The sequence below is a fragment of the Carya illinoinensis genome, chromosome 3, assembly GCF_018687715.1.
Source record: "Carya illinoinensis cultivar Pawnee chromosome 3, C.illinoinensisPawnee_v1, whole genome shotgun sequence".
In the NCBI taxonomy this organism is placed as follows: Eukaryota; Viridiplantae; Streptophyta; class Magnoliopsida; order Fagales; family Juglandaceae; genus Carya; species Carya illinoinensis.
The window spans coordinates 19428973-19447549 of NC_056754.1; positions in this window are offsets into that span (position 1 = coordinate 19428973).

Here is an 18577-nt window from a genome sequence, read left to right on the forward strand (position 1 = left end):
TCACAATATTATTAAAAATACTTACTTAATTATTAAGTAAATAATAATAATAATTATAATAATAAAGGACGACGGTAGCCCTCAGCAGGCTCATAAGCATTTACCTTACATTTTATGGTATTTTTATTAAGAGGTTAAATTCTAATAATCTATCATCCAAACGATGGCTATTACAAAGTATATAGTCGATTTATTGACAGCTTTTGCAGACTGCAAGAATCTATTTTTATCCAAAAATTGAGTCCTCACCTGTCTTTGTTATTATATGTTGGTGAAATGTTTTAACAAAGTAAGATAATGTACGAAATTCCCCCATATAATATGTGATCAAGTGGAAATAATAATATAAGCCGACTACCTTTTTGTCTATAGAAAAATGCTGCGGTGCCGTCCCATTTGTACCTCTACACACTACAATAAAAAACATATTTTGGGACGAAAATTTTTATCCCAAAATATATAGATTTCGTTCCGAAAGATTTTTTGAGACGAAAAAATTTTGTCCCAAGGTCGTCCCAACATCACTGTCCCAGAAGATATATTGGGACGAAAATCACAATTTCGTCCCAAAATATATCTTTTGGAACGATTTTGAAATTGACCGTTCGATACCGTTCGAACGATGGATTTTTTTGTCACGGTTAAAATTCGTTCCAGAATAGCGTTCGAATGCTTCTCATATACCGTTCGAACGTTAACATTTCTTTTGAACGGTTATCAAGATACGTTCAAACGATCAGTAGAAATACGTTCGAACGTTAAATGAGACGATCGAACGGTATAAGAGATCGAACGGTGATGATCAACGTTCGAACGATATGGTATTGTCTTGCGTTTGAACGGTTTTTGAGCATCTGGTATCGTTCGAACGGTTTGCGCATTGTTGTTTGAACGGTACATTATCGTTTGAACGGCATGCCCATTAATGTTCGAACGTGACTCGGTCGTTCGAACGGATATTATTTTTATTAAAACCAATAATTATAAAAAAACTAAATAGACATCCATATTATTTGAAAAACATAAATTAGGAACTGTTTAATTACTCACAAAAGTTTTATAATAAGTGCGAAGAAATAAATAACCATAAAACTAGCATTGTTCATACATAATTAGATAATGTCATAAGCTAGACGTAAAAAACCATCAGTTGGTTGGAGGCTTGTACTGTTGCATAAGCTGTTGCATTTGGAGTTGCATATCTCTCCTGAACTCTGCTTGTTCTTCTTCATGTTGTTTGAGGCGCATCTCCATGTCTCCTTGTCTCGCCAACTGAGCCTCTAACTCTTGTTGTTTTGCAACCAATTCTTCAATTCTACGATTCGCATTCTCTTGAGCTATAGAGGCAGACCCGGAAGAAGAGGAAGAGGGAGAAGGTTTTACACAGTGACCCAAACCCCTCAAATATCCTGAACGTTCACCCAGAACTTGTGTAAAAATCTCAACATCTGTATTTGAGGAATTTTGATCTGACGCAGATTCAGCACGCAGGGCAACCATTTTATCCTACACATAAGATAAAGAGTTAATATCATCATAAATATTCAAATATATTCATTTAAAACAAATTATAATACTTACATAATTTTCACGGGCATCAGGATGACTCCACTCTCCATTACGATTAGTATGTGATGCAGCATATAATTTTGTCAGATCATAATTGGCATCTGAATCTTGCTATAATAAAGATTTGTTAAGATATAAAGTTATTATGATTGATATATTCAGTTAACTATATACAAATGAAAGAATAGCAATACCAATTTTTTAGAGAGGCGGTGGAAAGATCTTGAGCCTGCATGATGAGTAATCTTCAATTTTGATCTATTTGTTTTGTTTATAGAACTTCGTTCCTACATAAGAATTGAAAATATTAGAAAGCGAAATTAAAAATAGGACTAAAATAATTAAATTAATTATACCTTATATGATGGATCCTCAAACATGTCACAAAGTTTTTCCCAATCAGAAGGTTGCACATCTTGAAAAGGATGTTGGCGTGCTTCTTCACTATTCTCAAACTTATTATAATGCTCATGACACCTCGCCTTATACTTGCGGAATGCATTACTCATAAGCTCTTCCACAGTTTTACGCTCCTCTCTTCGACCAAAATTTAATTCGAAATCATCCTTACAGAAAAAAGTTTGGACAAAAATATTATCATTTATAATATTCTAACTTTAAAGTAAAATAAAATTATAAGTCCAATTAAATTTCATTTATTAAACATTACCAAACAACGCTTCTTGATAAGGTCCTTAACATCTTGGGGGACTTTCTTCCATGAACTTGTTGCCAAAGGTGCATAAGTTCGTGTAAGAGCACCCACATGCGATGCAAGCCAAGCTGCTGGTTGTCCTTCGCCTCCGGTATGTTCATCAAGAATGTTAACTTTGATCTTACCCACCTTACGATATTTTTCCAACGTCACGCCTCTCGTAGTGCCTCGACCTTGACGAGATTGTACTGTGAAGTCATCATGATATATAATATTATAATCAATTTTCTATTATAATCTTAATTAATAACTTTTATGACTATTAGAATTTTACCTTGTTCTGTAGAGTCAATCTCTAATGGTGAGTCTGAAGGAGAGCTAGGAACAGGTGGAGATGAGTTGCACACTTCCATTCTCTTCGGAGGCATAATTTAAAAAAACTGATACAATATTCATTAAATAAAATAGTGCTCATCATCACGTAATGTGAAAATATAATTCGTCAATCACTATCTGTATTAGTATCATTTGACAATTCAGTCTCATCTTCTGTAGATACTTCAGATGAATCAACACTTTGCTCAAGTGTCGCATCAACAATTTCAGCCTCAATATCTTCTCTATTCAATGGAATCATCTCATACTGGCTCAAATCCACAAACAAATTAAAGACGGGCTGACTCTCTTGGTATGCTTCTTGAGTAGAGGCATCATCTTCTTCTTCATCTCGCCCTTTTGCCTGAGGGATAACATCATATATATTTCTTGGAGCATATTTTTGTACTACTCGCCATTGAGTTCCCAACTTCGGATCATCTAAGTAGAATACTTGAGATGCTTGAGAAGCTAAAATAAATGGATCATCCTCGTACCATTTTCTTGATGTATTAATACTCAAGAAATATTCATCATCACAGACTCCAGTTCGATGATTGCTTAAATCCCACCAATCACACTTAAACAGATACACTACAAGCTCCCCCAAATATTTCATTCCAATTATATCAACAATCACTCCATAGAAATCAATATTTTCTCCATCATGACTTCCCTCAACTAGTACACCACTATTTTGTGTTTTCCTATAATGATCTCGATCTATTGTGTGATACCTACTACCACGAGAAATACATGCAGAATATCTTGTAGCCCGTCTCGATGGGCCACGCGCTAATGCATACAATTCATCTGATATATCGTTTGGATTATTGGCATGCATTTGTACAACCTACATATTAAGTAAAACGTCTATTATATCAATAAAAAAAACAATCAATATTTTCTATTTGTATTGAATGAAGTGTCGCATATGTAATGTCATTACCCGTTGTTCAAACCATCTCGGAAACTCCTCTTCATGTTTCCGGTCTATATCATTTACTCCTAGTTCCTTGAGCATGTTAATATGATCACTGAAATTGATGATTACCACATGTATTTTATATTATTAGAATTTTGCGAAAGTAAATGAGCGAATACTAAATTAAGAAAAGATTAATACTTACTTCAAGTAAATCTCTATTTCAGGGCAATTGTTCAGCACGTACCACTGAGCTTTCTCAAACTCTCTTCCACATAAGTCATAACCACGCACTGCACCAAGTGGACGTACTTGTTGGGAAAACACGGAAAACACATTTCGTTGTCTTGCTCTGTCAACGTCAAAGTTTCTTTCTGGCTGATCAAACCTAGTGTCAACTCCGTGGAAATATTTGGAACAGAAGGTATGCCACTCATCATCAATATATGCTTCTGCAATTGATCCTTCTGGGCGAGCTTTATTACCAACTGTTCGTTTCAACTTCCCAAGAAATCGTTCAATGGGATACATCCATCTATACTAAACTGGTCCTGCAAGTCGAGCCTCACGTGGCAAATGGACGGCCAGGTGAACCATGACATCGGAAAATGACGGTGGGTAAATACTTTCTAGCTTACACAATATGATGGGAATTTCCCGTTCCATTCGATCCAAAGCTTCTACATTTAATGTCCGTGCACATAAGTCTTTGAAAAATAAACCCAACTCAATCAAAGCCACGCGCACGTCTTTAGTCAAGTACCCACGTATACCAATAGGCAAGATACGCTGCAAAAGGACATGACAATCATGACTTTTTAACCCAGTTATTTTCCAGTCATTTGTTCGCACACACCTTGTCAAATTCGAGGCATAACCATCCGGTAATTTAATTTTCATTATCCACTCACAAAAAGTAGCCCTTTCATTCCTTGACAATGTATACCACCCAATCGGCATGTAAACGGACGAACCATTTTCTTGCAACTGCATTTCCGATCTTATTCCCAACCGCTTCAAATCCTTCCTTGAGTTTAATGTATCCTTCGTTTTTCCTTCAATTGACATCAATGTTCCCAATACGGATTCGCATATATTTTTTTCAATATGCATAACATCAAGACTGTGCCGTAATTTTAACTTTGACCAGTATGGAAGATCAAAAAATATACTCTTCTTAGTCCAATTCAACTCAGATGTAGCTCGTTTTCTCTTTCGTTGTTTTTTACCAAATTCATTACAACCAACATCTACAAATTGTGCAAGTAAATCTTCACCAGACAAATATGGTGGAGGTTGGCCCCATTCAACAGTACCATCAAACATTTGTGAATTTCCCCGCCATCTATGATCACCAGGTAGAAATCGACGATGACCCATGAAACATAATTTTCTCCCGTAAGTGACACATTCAGATTTAGTATGTTTGTTACAAGTTGGACATGCCATTTTCCCCTTAGTACTCCAACCTGACAAGTTTCCATATGCTGGAAAATCATTTATTGTCCATAAAACGGCAGCATGCATCTTGAACGACTTGCCTGTTGATGAATCAAATGTGACAACCCCATTCTCCCACTAATCTTTCAATTCTGCAATTAATGGCTGTAAGTGTATGTCTATATCATTTCCCGGCGATCTCGGACCTGGAATGAGCAAACTCATCATGAAATATGGATTTTTCATACACTTCCACGGTGGTAGATTATACGGCATAAGTACGACTGGCCAAGTACTGTGACTAGTACTCATGTTCCCAAACGGATTAAATCCATCTGTTGCCAACCCAAGTCTCACATTACGTGGTTCTTCTGCAAACCATGTATGCTCCTTATCAAATTCCTTCCACACCTGAGAGTCAGCAGGATGTGATAAAATATCATCGTTTCTAACTCTGGCTGATGAGTGCCATATCATGTCTGCAGCTGTTACACGTGACATATATAATCGTTGTAATCTAGGTGTCAATGGAAAGTGGCGTACTACCTTTTGCGGCACATTTTGTTTGTCAGATGTCCATCTTGACTCGTGGCATATGGGACATTCGTTCAACTGCTCATTCTCTTGCCAAAATAATATGCAGTCATTCTTACATGCATGTATTACGTTGTAATCAAATCCAAGTCCTCGTTTCAATTTTTTTGCTTCATAGAAGTTACGAGGAAGTGTATTATCTGATGGCAGTGCCTCCTTAAACAACTCGAGTAACATATTGACAGCCTTAATTGATAATCGGCGCATTGATTTTATGTGTAGCAGTCTTACAGTAAATGACAACTTACTGTGTCTTCTGCATCCTGGATATAGCTCACGTTGTGACTCATTCCACAATAGTGCAAAAGTATTATGACCCCCATCATTTGAACTTGATGTGTCCGTGCCACCTTCATTCATAAACATTCCCGCACCGATGTCACCTAACATTTCTTCCATATCCTCATCATACTCATCTCCAACAACATCTGGTTGTACATCTTCATCGATAGCTTCTTCTTCATGTGGAGCATCGAATGAAGTTGGATATGGTTCCCCATGTAAGACCCAATCAATATAACCCTTGTCAATACCTTTTACAAACAGATGCTCTCTCACCAAGTCTATCTTATGAGAGCGCAAATTCCTACATTCTTTACATGGGCATCTAATACGTCCATCACTATCACATGTACCCAATGCAAACTCTAAAAATTTCTTAACACCTTCAGCATATACGTTGTAATTCTGACCCAAACGATCGCTAACTCGCATCCAACTCTTATCCATGCTGACTATCTTCATTATAAACAATCACGTGTGCATCAACAAACAAGCATGTATCATGTATCAATCAAGGAGTATGCCACCTTACACCGGGTAGTTGGTCCTATCGCATTCGGAATTGTAAGATCATAGTCGCAAACCTATCCTCTATAATCTGTCACGCCCAACAAAATTTTGGCAGCATCTCCCCATAGTTCTCCAAATATGCTCGTCTGGTTGTGTGCACCGACTTATCCATCGTCGATACAACATCACCGAAACTGCATATCCGGAGAATAAAGGATAAATCTGCCAAAATCTTAATGCTGGACGTATAATAGATATAGATCGATAGTTTGCGAGAATGATCTTACAATTCCAAACTTTCCACTCTGGACAATTCAAGAGTTATCAATCTTTCAATTAAGGCGGATTGATAACTCTCGAACGGGTCTAAGGCTAATATTGATGAACAAGCAATATAAGATATGCCAATATTTAACATGTATCAAACAAATAATTCAACATCATAAATAATTAAGTTTTGTAACAAATCTTAGATGATTTGTAAGGTAAATTCATTCTCATTTGATTATTTGAATCTTTTAAGTATTTAAGTATTATTAAATGTAGATTATAATTAATTAATTTTTAATTACACTCCTGCATTTAAAATATTAATTATTTTAACACTGCCCAAGAAATCGTTCAAACGGTGCTCGTCACCGTTCGATCTAATATATTACGTTCGAACGGAACATACCGTTCGAACGGAACAAGAATACCGTTCGAACGGATTACTTCCAGAAATCACTCGTCTTCAACCTCCGAAAACCCCAAAATTTACAGTCCATATTACATCAAAAGATAGCAAACTATATGACGAACTCATGTAAGCAAACGAAAACACTTATATAAAAACTAAAATGAGGTCAAATTTAAGGAGAATACCTGATTTGGAGAGATAAAGCGGAAAATCCACCAAACGGTAAAAACTCTTCACCAAATGGTAAAAACAACCTCTTAATCCGAAAATATAAGAGATTGATAGGAGTTAGTAATATTTGAGGGCTATATTGAAGAATAATGGCGTTGGTTGGAACAAAATGAGCGTGGGAGTGATGCTCGGTCGACTGGAACGAGTGCGAGATTGTGAGGTTCTGTCGTGTAAATGCAGAACATTTACGTTCGAACGGTTGTTTAATGAACGTTCGAACGTCAAATCGACAAGCGGGAAAAATTTCCCCCGCTAATTTAACGTTCGAACGTGAAAATATACGTTCGAACGTTTTTATTAAACGTTGGAACGGTTATATTAGACCGTTCAAACGTCAAATCGATTAGCGGGAAACATTTCCCCCCTAATTTAACGTTCGAACGTTAATATAAACGTTCGAACGCATTCTTAAACATTTGAACGCCAATAGTAAACCGTTCAAACGTTTAAGTTATATTGTTGATCCAAAGTATTTTTTTGAATTAAATATACTATAGTTTAGAGCCATAGTAATATAACTATATAATATATAATCAAACATATATTATATAGTTTAGTAACATATATAGTATAAAATATCATATTACATCTAATGTTATAGTCAAGTACATATATTAACCTATTATATATAACATATATATGGTATCATAGCATAGGGTTATATGTATCACATGCATATATATATAATGTTTAGTACTATAATATTAATAGTAGATATTTAATAATAGAATATCTACTATTAATATATATAGTGTCATCTATACTAGTATATATATGTGATACTAGTCAATATCACATATAATATATATGTTATATAAATACATGAACATAGCTTCATGTATATAGTAGTCTATATTAGATTAATTATACTATATAATATAACTTATACTATATACTATATAATATTCAATAGTATAATATATTTTAATTAAATATAATATAATATATACTATATATATAAAAAATTATATATATAATACATAGTGTTTAATAATATATAAGTGCATTAAATATATTGCATTTAATATATTTAACAATTAAAATATATTATAATTGAATTAATTATTATATTTAATATAATTAATACCGAATATTGCATTTAAATATTATTTATTATCATGAAAACCGATTAATTAGGGATGTATATTAATATTCAGTTAATACGTTCGAACGGTATTAACTTACCGTTCGAACGGAACTGGATATATAAGCCCATCCCGACGTCATTTTCACGCATTTCCTCCGTTCCAAGCCTCCAAACCGTCGATCTCCGCCGTTGAACGCCGTCTTCGCCGCCGTCAACAGTGCCCACTCGAAGCCCCTACCTCTAACTACCGGTATTTTTCATTTTTAAAGCATTTTACCGTTTAGATTTAGGTTTTTGATAGATTAATTGTTTAAGTTAGGGTAAACCGATTTATACATCAAAATAATCGGTAGATTTGCATAAATCCATGTTAGGAACGTTTATTTAGGTTTCTATTGCATTTATTTTGGTGTAAAATCCAGGGAATCGAAGGATTCCATGGATTTCAATGGCCGAGTCGACTCGGCCTGGAATCCCGATCGACATGAAGATATAACTTAACGGTCGAACGGTTTGTCTTTAACCGTTCGACTGTTACAGTAAACGTTCGAACATTTTTTAATAATTTATTAGTATTATTAATATTGATATTGAGAAATATATTTATTGTTGATAATGTTGTTCAGAATATCAAATATTATTAAATTGCTGTTTGTTTCAAACTACTGTAAATAGTTCTTTATTGTATTTTTCTTGTTAATGTTATATATCTAGTTTGTAATTATAAATTTCAGGTTGATTATAATGTCTACTTCTAGACCGGCACGTAAGCGACGCAATCTTGGTGAGAGTAGTAGTGGTCCAGTTCGGGAGAGGACAGTTTCACTGGAGCGACCAGTGAAGATTTCTGATTTCCAGAGTCTTCTCTGGGAGGGTCATTCATTGCCATCAATATTCAGTGATCGTGGTTGGGGACCTATCTTGGATGAACGGGAGGAAGCATGGGAGCCAGTCTCCTACATTGACATTGTTGCTGAGTTCTATAGAGAACTCGGCAGTGCCAGCGCAGATGATTCTAGGGCCTACAGTATCACTGTCCGAGGAGTACCCGTTGTATTTTCACGAGATGGACTTGCTGAGCATCTCGGTATTCCTAGGCTGCCAGATGCATATCCGAATGTGGTGCCTAGAGAGTCTGATCCTTCAGTTGAGGCGGAGACAGCTGAGGAGGAGGCATCAGTTTATACTGATGAGGTCGATACCCTTGCTGATCATGAGGTGAGGGATTTGGTTGTCGGTCCAGATGCTCCACCGTATGACGGGACGAAGAGCATCAAACAGGCAGATTTATCTTCTTTCTTTAAGATATTAAATTTGATAATTGCCAATAACATTGACCCTCGGCAGCACAAGACAGAAGTTGGCATTGATTGGACGAAATTTATGATACGGGTCGCTCGTGGCATTCCTATCGACTTGGTGGGGTATATATTCGATAGGATTCGATCAGAATCTCGGTACATTTCGATGGATATACCACCATTCGGAGTCCTGATCACCCGATATCTACTATGTGCTGGTGTTGTGCCAGATGTTGCTGAGCGTAAACGGGAGCCGATGGGACCGATAAACAGCATCACCCTCTCACGCAGCACGGGACACTCGAGACTGCGTTTTCATGCACATGTTCCAGAACCAGTTGATCCTCACGGAGATGCACAGCCGGGAGATCATGGAGTCTCAGCTGCAGCTGCAGAGACATCTACACGGGCCGAGGCATCAGTCCACAGTGTTACTCGTGAGGAGATGGCTGACATAGTGCGTGCAGCGATCAACGAGCAGACATCAGCAGTGATCGATGCAGTGCGTATGGAGATCCATTCTGCTGTGTCTAAGCTTCGTACAGAGTTTGCTGCCATGTCTGCGACTCAGGTCACCATCAGTACTCGACTGACACAAATAGAGGAACATATAGCTGCAGTCGAGGAAGTGTGCAAAGACTTGGGGTCTTAATTTCTTTATAATTTTATTTATTTATTTCCTGTTTTTTGTATGGACAATATTTTGTGTTTTGTAAATTCAGTATTTAAGTTATATGAAATAGTATTGTTTTATATTTTCTAAACTAATTCTTAATTTAGATTATTCATATTATTTAATTAACCAATTTTTTATAATTACTAGTTAATCTAAATATAATTTGGCAAAAAACTTAAAAAATTAAAACTCTGTCACCGTTCGACCGATTCAAATAACGTTTGAACGGTGAATATGCATCATTCGAACGGTTAATATTAACCGTTCGAACGGTTTATCTATTTCCCTCCAAAATATTTTTGCCTATCGCGCCAATATTACGTTCAAACGGGAAAAATTAAACGTTCGAAGGGTTAGTCATTAACGGTCGAATGGTTAACTTATTTGGGACAAAAATTTTCGTCCCTAAGAATACCGTTCGAACGCGTTCGAACGGTCTGGCATAACCGTCGTCATTTTGGAACGAAATTCAAATTTCATTCCAAAATCCCACTTTTTGGGACGATTTCCAATTCGTCCCAAAAAATGTTTTTTGTTGTAGTGACAGTGTACGCTAGTTTTTTTTTTTTTATTTACTTAATAATTAAGAAAGTAATTTAAAATATATTGGTATATTTTTGTTTTACTTAATAATTAAAAAAGCGATTAAAAATGTGAAAAAATGAAAAAAAAAAAAAAAGTAGCCGCTTCCCTTTGTCGATAACATGTTTGTCTTCTTTGCACATGTAAGAAAGCGCAGCAGAAAGTACATCAAGCTCAGCTTATAAAGTTGCTTCACAAGTTTCTCCAGATCGACAAATCTCAAGAGTTTTTACTTAGTGGTAAAGCGTACTACGTAGTATAAAATTAGAGTAACGCTTTAACAAATCCATAGCCTAAATACTATTTTAAAAGAGAATAAAAGAGAGAGAGTTTTTTTCTATTTTTTCAGATGATTACCAAGAATCAAAGCAATGGGGCTATATATAGCCCCCTACACGGCTGGCCTTAAAGGCCAGCCTTAATCTGCCATTTATTTGGCATAAATGCGTGGCTTTAAGCCATGCGTTATAAGCAAATAACGCATGGCTTAAAGTCATGTGTTAGGCAGACTAAAGGAGGGGTCTGCCCCACGTGGGCGCCCCTCCAATTAACATCTCCCACTCGCACATAGTGGGCATGAACCCAGATCAGCATCTCTCTAATGTTCTCAATCTTATTCATACAAGTAAATAGGCCGTGCGACCACCAAGCATATCTATAGAAAGGTGGGAGTACATATACTAAATCTCTCCCAGAGAAGACTAGCATAGTAACATCCCTAAAGTGTCTGGTTATATTCTAGACTCATTTGATCACATCAGTTTCAAACATTTTCGAAACCCTCTTGAGTTTCAGAAAACTCAAAACAATGTTTGACTATCTCTAAATCATTTCAATATGTTCACAACCTTAGTCGCTACCAGTATGTAGCGTCATAGTTTGACGTCAGCAAATACTATCGAAGATGCGATATCGAAGAATCTTCCATTTGCACTCATATCATTCAATTTTGGTCAAACCGCTTTCCCAGCAATGCCTCTTTAGACCGTATTGATCATGGCCATAGACAACATGCCAAAGTAGCAGACATCATAACCTCCATCTTGTGACATAGTCAAAAGTAAAGGACACTTAAAAAAATGAGACTCACACAGTGAGAAAGAGGGGAACCATTTACTCACTTACTCATTTGGTCGAATAAGCACATGTAGTATGAAACACATACTACGGTGGATTTCTCTTTCTTAAAGAGCATATGTCTATATCAACACCGTACAGATCTTAGTCTAGCCGCTCCTTAAGTGTCTAACCCGAGTTCCTCTATTTGCTCGCCTCCAAGGCGTCAAATAGGATCTCACATCTGGCTAATCACTGGCTACATAGGTTGTGGGGTAACCTATGCATAGTCCTCTCATTGGACCTGATCTTAGCTCCCACTAAAACGACATATCTTTGTGTCAACTAACTTATCCATTTGGACAAGTATCTAAGAACACAATGTCTCATCTCTACTCGCATCTTAAGCGCTAGAGGCGATCGTTCGTGTGAGTGAGCCGATCTAAGCTTGTTGACATATCTTATGTGCGAATTAAAAAGACAATACGATAAAGACAATAACTAAATCATATTGTATTAATATCCCAAAGGAAAGATTACATCTCAATGTCATTTGAAACACAAAAATCATTTACAGTCTACGCAGTCCTAGATTCCTAACATGAGCCTCAAAGACATCTCTTGCTATGGGCTTCGTTAAGGAATCAGCAACCATGCGACTTGTAGAGAGGCGTTTCAGAACCACTTCCTTTTGCGCTACCATGTCTCTGATGTAGTGATATCTGATATATATGTGTTTGGTTCTTCCATGGTACTTAGAGTCCTTAGCATATGCGAGAGCAGCCGTGCTATCGCAGAATATTGTCACCGGATCTGAAGAATCCGTGCCAATGTCTAAATGCTTGATGAATCTTCGTAACCAAATAGCTTCTTGAACCGCTGCAGAACAAGCTATGTATTCTGCCTCCATGGTGGATAAAGCTATACATGGTTGTTTCTTGCTGCTCCATGTAATGGTGCCATTGTTGAGCAGAAAAACATACCCAGTGGTTGATTTACGCTCATCTAGGTCACTGCCCCAATCAGCATCGCTGTAACTTTTTAGCTGCAAATCTGAACCTTGATAGCACAACACATAGTCTGCAGTTCCCTTGAGATATCACATAATCCTCTTGACTGCTTTCCAGTGAGCCAGTCCGGGGTTAGATTGGAATCTACTCACTAAGCCAACTGCATAGCATATGTCAGGCGGAGTATACATCATTGCGTACATAAAACTACTCACAGCATTAGCATAAGGGACACGGGCCATCTTTTCCTTTTCTATTTGAGTTTTAGGACACAACTCTTTAGATAAGTTCTCGTTTTTTGCAACAGGGGTGTCAATGGGTTTACATTCATTCATTAGGAAACTCTCGAGGACTTTCTTTATGTAAGTCTGTTAGGACAAACACAAAAGTCTCTTTGAGCGATCTCTGTAGATCTTAACTCCCAGAATGTATTCTGCTTCACCCATATCCTTCATCTCAAAATTGAAGGATAACCACTTTTTTGTGGCGACTATCAACCATTTATCATTTCCAACTAGTAGTATGTCGTCAACATATAATGACAACATAATGAAACTCTTCTTGGACCTTTTGACATAGACACAATGGTCCTCTGTGATCATCGTAAACCCATTCGAAAGAACGGCTCGATGGAATCTGAGGTACCATGGCCTAGATGATTGTTTTAGGCCATATATTGATCGTTTGAGCTTGCACACTTTGCACTCTTGACCTTTGACCTCAAAACCCGTTGGTTGATCCATATAGATCTCCTCATCTAGTTCTCCATTAAGAAATGCTGTCTTAACATCCATTTGGTAGAGTTCCAAATCCATATTTGCTACTATAGCTAGAATCAGGCGAATTGAAGCAAATCTCATCACTGGTGAAAAAGTTTCCTCATAGTCTATACCCTCCTGTTGGGTATATCCTTTCGCCACTAAGCAAGCTTTGTACTTATCTATCGATCCATCCGACTTGTGTTTGACTTTAAGAACCCATTTGTTCCCAATAGTCTTACGCCCTGTCGGTAGATCAACCAGATCCTAGACCTGGTTAGTCTTTATAGACTCAATTTCATCATTAAGAGATTTCATTCACTCATCTTTAGTTGAAGATGAGAGAGCCTCATGAATTATCCTAGGCTCATCATCATCATGCGGAGCTACCATAAAAGCTTCCCCTTCAATCTCAAAACGACGACGAGGAATACTTTCACGTGTGCTTCTACGCGGCTGAGATTGTTGTGATTGATTGACAAGCGGTGTGCTCCTACTCGAATTTAAGTCCCTTTTATCATTTGTAGGAGCTTGAAGAATTTCTTCCTCATTCTCAACTAAATTCCTTGGAGCACTTTCCTCTTGTTCCACAATCTCATGAAGTTCTAAACTCCTATCAATCTCACCTCTACTTGGAAATTCATTTTCAATGAAGTCCACATCTCGTGATTCAGTCTCAGTTACACTTCCATCAGTTTGTTCACCTATCAACACATACCCTTTAGAGTGTTCTGAGTACCTTATAAAGATACACTTCTTCCCTCTAGGGCCTAATTTCCCATACTTATGAGAAAGATCATGAACAAAACCCGTTGAACCCCATGGCCGCAAGTTAATCAAATTGGGTTTCTCGCCAGTCCATAGTTCATATGGGGTGGAAGTTACTGATTTGGAGGGCACTCGGTTAAAAATGTAGGCAGCAGTCAAAAGCGCATCCCCCAAAAAGAAATTGGTAGGTTTGCTTGCACCATCATTGACCTAACCATCTCAAGCAGTGTTCGATTTCTCCTTTCTGCCACACCATTTAGTTGTGGCGTACTCGGCATCATTAACTGTCTTTTGATTCTTTTTTCATCACAGAGCCTTTTAAATTGCTCAGAGAGATATTCTCGTCATCGGTCAGTTCTTAGAGTTTTTAAATTCTTATTTAACTGATTCTCGACCATTCTTAAATATCGCCTAAAACATTCCAATGCTTCAGACTTATGGGAGATTAAGTAGACATGACCGTAACGTGAAAAATCATCTATAAAAGTGATGAAGTAGACACCTCCGCGTCTTGCCCTCACACTCATTGGACCACAGATGTCTGAGTGGACTAATTGCAGTGGAAAAGATGCCTTAGTGGCTTTTCCAACCGGTTTTCTCTTAGCTTTTCCTATTAGACAATGTTCACACGTGGGCAAGATGACCTTAGCGAGATTGTCTATCAGGCCTTCTCTAACTAATTGAGTCATTCTATTTTGCCCTATATGGCCAAGCCTAGCATGCCATGTGTATGAATCCAAATTATCAATAGATGAAGAAAGAAGAGCAATAGATTCATTTATATTAGAATAAACCAAATCCAATATCATAAAACCGTCTTGAAGAAAAACATTGTCATAAAACACATGTCCCAAATGAAAGGAAACATAATTGTTTTAAAAAACAATCCGAAAATCAAGTTTTAATAGAGTAACAACTGAAAGTAAGTTTCGTCGAATTTCGGGAGCATATAGCACATTGTGGAGGAAAAGAGTGCGGCCGCCCCGCAAGTCCAGCTTGTAGGTACCTAGTCCTAGTACCTCTACGCTAGCTCCATTTTCCACCTTGATATCATGGCTCCCAATTGGAATTCGGCGATATTCCACAAATCCGACTCTATCTCACGCTATGTGCTCGGTCGCTCCTGAATCAACAGTCCACAAAGGATAGGAGTCAGCAACCATCACATGGCTAGTTACAAAAACAATGCGAGAAAAGTCAGAATGTACCTTCTTCGACTCAGTGTAGTCATGAGCGAAGTGGCCAATCTTTCTGCAGTTGAAGCACTCTAATTTTGACTTGTTTTTCCCGCGCTTGCCCCTCTTGGTGCGCTGAGAAGTTCCTGACACTTTTTTAATATGTCCAGCAGCCACTCCATTCTTGGACTTCTTGCGCTTAGGCCTTGATGCCTTGCGCGAACCAGCATTAGCCACATAGGCCGTATGATTGGGCTTAGCAGCCTCTAATTCCAAATGACACGAGACATCATCAAAGTCTTTGATATTCTCGTTATGCGTCAGGTTTTGGCTCATATTCTCCTAAGAATTCGGTAGTGATCTTATCACTGCCAGTACTTGCTGCTCATCTGTCAAGTTGTTTCCTGCCGACCTAAGTTCGCAGATCATAGTTGACATAACCCTAAGATGTTGCTTCATCTTGTGGTCAGAGCGCATCTTATAGGAGTCGAATCTCATGGTTAATCCACGCAACCTAGTGGCTGAAGTTCCACCAAACTTCAACTTCAAAGCCTCCCACATGCTTTGGGCAGTATCATAGACCTCGAACTCACACATTAGATCATTGTGCATGCTGCTTAACATAATTATGCGCGTGCACTGATTTTTCTTGGCCCATTGGATATAAGCTTGTTGATCTATCTTATGTTATTCCGAGTTTCCTTTCTCAGGCATAGTAAGGGTGTGAGATAAAGCCTCCAAGACCTCTTGCTCATCTAAGACATATTGGATCTTGCGATGCCATATGTCATAGTTTTCCCCATTTAATTTCTCCCCTTTGTTTAAGTCGGCAACAATATTCTTGGATGCCATTTCACTACAATACGCAAAGAAGTGATATTATTCACACACCTAAGAAATCTGCCTCGTCCTTTCAAGTTAGAAAAAGAATAATTTAGACATGTCACAAGATTGAAAAATCGCTAGACTTCAGAATCATCTCTTGCGCCACAATATCCAATTATTAGATTTCTATCTCAATTCCCGCACAAATTTTAAAAAACAAATATGGGAGAATTTATCATCATAAATCTCAACCATACTCCCACTATCTTAAGTAGTCATCTAGGCCTAGTCACATGTAAAGACATAACCTACTAAAACCGCAGTAACCTTTTGGGCCAGTCTACAAAGACAGCTACCCAGACCATAGCAACCTGTTGGGCCAGTCCACAAAGACAACCAGACTACAGCAACCTGTTGGGCCAGTCTACAAAGATGGTTCATATAAGACCATTATAGTCCATTTTTCTTGTTCCATCAGTGCATTTACAGTTTTTACTGGGGCCACTATAGTCTTTTTGGCTATGTAGTGCATTTACAGTTCTTACTGGGGTCACCATGGTCTTTTGGCTATACAATGTATTTACAGTTCTTACTGGAGTCATTGCAATTCTTTCAGCCTATCATTCACACTAACAATTCTAACTAAGACTAGTTAGTGGGATTTTCTATTTTATCACTAAAAAAAATAAAGACTAATGTCTAAACATTCAAGTCTAACATTCATAGATGATAAAATAATCATATTTCCATATGTTCAATACACAAATACATGTTATTACATTTAATCTAAAATTAAATAAAAGATCACATGTAATAGAACATTATGGAAAAATAGCATGAAAATAAACAAATATTCACATGTTATCACATTTAATCTATAACATTAAATAAAAGATCACATATAATATAACAATATATCTAAACATATATTAAATCATGCCAAAAAAAATTTTTATTTTTTATTTTTTTTAATTTTATTATTATTTAACCAAAAAAAATATTATAAAGCCATTTAAAACCCCCACCTAAACCAAAGAATATTCACAGTCTAGTGGTGCGCCCTCTCCTTAGTTTAGTGGTAGGTCTTGGGTTCAAAACCCATTGCACCACTTTTTTTTTTTTTTTCGAATTTTAATAAAAAAAACTTACAAAAAAAAAAAACAATGGGCTTAAAAGCCCAGCCCCTTTTTTTCTTTCTTCTTAAACCCAAAAAAAAAAGTGGGCCGAAGGGCCCAAGCCCAACCCGGCCCATCAGAGGGTAGATGACTCAAGTCATCTCCTTCCTCCCGCAAGTTACTGTTTACGTGAACAGTAACTCGAAAAAAAAAATTTCCAACTGCCGTTTATGGACGTCACCGGTGCCGCCGATCGCCGGAAACTGCTTCCAGAGGAAGCTGGGTGTTGCCGCAGCACCGAGGTGGTGCTGCTCTGGTGCTGGAAGCACCCCTCTGGTGTGCATAGCACCGAGGTGGTGCTGCAGGTGCCTCCACGGTGCATGGAGCACCGTGGGCACCTGCTAGTGCGCGCAGCACCCTCCGGTGCGCGTTGCACCTCCCACGTACAGGTGGTGCACGCTGCACCATCGAGAGCAGAGGTGGTGCTCGTTGCACCATCGTGTGTGGGTGGTGAGCGCAGCACTGCTGCACCACGGTTCAACCAATTTTTTTTTTTTAAGAAAACACTGCAGCACCACATGTGCGCGAATGAAAAAAAAAACACAGTTTATATGCATATGCCAAAAAGAAACTGGAAGCGATTATAAATGCTCTGATACCAATGTAAGAAAGCACAGCGGAAAGTACCTCAAGCTCAACTTATAATGTTGCTCCATAAGTTTCTCCAGATCGACAAATCTCAAAAGTTTTTACTTAGTGGTAAGTCGTATTACGTAGTATAAAACTAGAGTAACGCTTTAACAAATCCACAGCCTAAATACTATTTTAAGAGAGAACAAAAGAGAGAGTTTTTTTCTACTTTTTCAGATGATTACCAAGAATCAAAAGAGGGGGGCTATATATAGCCCCATACACGGCTGGCCTTAAAGGCCAGCCTTAATCTACCATTTATTTGGCAGAAACG